Genomic DNA, 2,543 nt, shown 5'->3' with positions numbered 1-2,543 from the left:
AACATATCTATATAGTAATCATGTATATATATATATAAGCACATACACCTCCATCACATCACCCAACTCATATGCATCATTATCGGCATGTGCACTGCCCACTCCTCACATGCACTGTAGTAATTATCGCAACATCGTCATTCAACTGGCATGTGCATTGCTCACTCCGCACATGTACGGTTGTAACTATTAAAACCTCATCATTCAATCGGCATGTGCATTGCCCACTCCGAACATGCACGGTGACATCCATTATACAAAATTACTTTGCTTAACAATACACATCATATATCTTTACATACATATCAGCATCATATAGAGGTATATAGTTTCATTACAATCATGTTCCACATCACAAAGACATTTCACTAAAAGCTTGTTCCTTAGCATTTTGCAGAAAAGACAATTTAAATAGTTCAAGTAATTCAATCGAACATATGTACATCTACCCAAAACATTTTAGTGCAAGTTCACTCACTTTACGATAGCGAGATGTTACATCGCTATTAGCTCAAAGGTGTATCTAGCTATTTCTACTTGCCGGTTGCTCGTTATTCCCTAGGCACGCCACCACAGTATTCTAACTTTACTTTAACATGTCCTATTTGGGCTAGGTTAGTCCAAGCCCAATTTTTCACCTTTATTCTCTCTTGGACTTTTCTTTCTTTGTGGCTATTGGGCCTTTTCCATGGCCTCTTCCAATTTCTTCCTATTGGGCCATGCCCATTCTTTTCTTATTGGGCTATGCCCATTTTTTTTTCTTTTCTTCCTTTCTCGTTCTTTTCTCTCTTTCTTTTTCTCTTCTCTCCTGCCGGTCAGTAGCACCTTTCTTTTCTTTCTTTTTCCCTTCTTACACTCACATACCAACCACAATTTCTTCCTCTTTCTCCCTTTCACCGTCGGCTGCAAGTTCCCATTTCTTTCAACCCAAAAATCAGCAGCTTAAACTCCTTATTTCAGCCTTAAAAATCAGTAGCCAAAGCTACTCATTTCACCCTCAAAATCGGCAGCAAAAACCTAAAAAATCAGTAGCCAAAGCTGCTCCTTTTAGCCTTCAAAAAGTAACAGCTAAAGCTACTCATCTCACCCTTAAAATGGCAGAAAAATAGCTCTCCTTTCCTCCCTAAATGGTAGCAAAACTACCACCTTAAATTCAGCTCATTCTCGCTTCCTTTTCTTTCTTTTCTCTTCCTCACCGCTCAGCTTTTCTTTTCCTTTTTACTTTCCTTTGTTCTTTTCCTTTCCTTTTTGCTCTCTCTCCCAACTGACTTCTCTCTTTCCTCTTTCTTCTTCACTTAACCAATTTTGACTTCTCTTTCTTTTTTTTTCTTCTTTCTTTCTTATCTTTTCTATCTTTCATCTTTATCTCATTCTTTCTTACCAACTTGGCCGGCCCCTACCACTATAAAAATATGTCTTGATTCTTTAATTGACCACATGGGCGGCTACCCATGTTGGTCTTTCTCTTTTTTTTTTTTATTATATATATACTTGTAATATTATTTTACTATTTGTTTATTTATTTCTTCCATTTAATTTCACTACATAATCCTCTAACTTTCATATTTTAAAATTCGATCTTTTCGACACGTCTAAAATTTTGATTTTCATCTATCTTCCTTCCTCTATACGTATACCACCAAAATATCAAAATTGTATTTCAACGCGGTGTCCTGATAATATTTAAAATATTTATTTACTCGCGATATCTTTACTTAATAAAGACACGCGGCCCCATTAACATCATTTTTCTCCAAAATTTTGTCGTTCTTCTCCAAAATTTTGTCATTCTTCTTCTCCCCCACTTGGATTGACCATATACTCATTTTTCATGAAAAAATTTGATACTGAATAAAATATTAATATTTTAATATTATTTTATTAATAAAATATTATTTTATTTCAAAAATTTCCTTTTGTCTCTTTTTGTCTCCTTGGTACCCAAAATACCTTATTTTGCCTCAATTCACTTCCGAATCACTTTTTATCTCATAAATGTTTTTCTCGATAAAATATTATTATTTCCTCGCGTGCGGAATATTTTATCCTAACTGTTTCTTTCATCTTCCATCACTTTTAAACATTATAATTAACCTCAATTGGCATCCAATAAGCTTTATTAGTCACCACATCAAGTATAGGGTAGTACAGTCTCCCCCACTTAAATAGAATTTGTCTTCAAATTCACGTCGATGTCGAGTTATCAATCTCATTCCATGATCTTATTCCATTTCTCCTTTTATAGGGAATTTCAATTTATTCACCTCGTTCACCTCCAGTTCAGCTTGAATACTTCACTTATGTCTATTATTATTGTGATACCCCAACTTCTATAGGCTTGAAACTAAGTATAGATGTAATAATATGGGCTAGGGGTAGTTTCGTCATTTTCTCTAATAAGCTTCCAGAAGAAAGTTTTATGATATTTTAAGGCCTAAATAGGCATAAGACAGTATAAATGATGTGTGCTGATGAAAACACGAAGAAAACTAGAAGTTTCAACAATTTTCATAATAGGGGCAAAATGGTCATTTTTCACCTCG

This window comes from Theobroma cacao, chromosome 5, assembly GCF_000208745.1.
Source record: "Theobroma cacao cultivar B97-61/B2 chromosome 5, Criollo_cocoa_genome_V2, whole genome shotgun sequence".
NCBI classification, from domain to species: domain Eukaryota; kingdom Viridiplantae; phylum Streptophyta; class Magnoliopsida; order Malvales; family Malvaceae; genus Theobroma; species Theobroma cacao.
The sequence above is the reverse complement of the archived record's forward strand: the minus strand, read 5'-3'. Positions refer to the sequence as shown.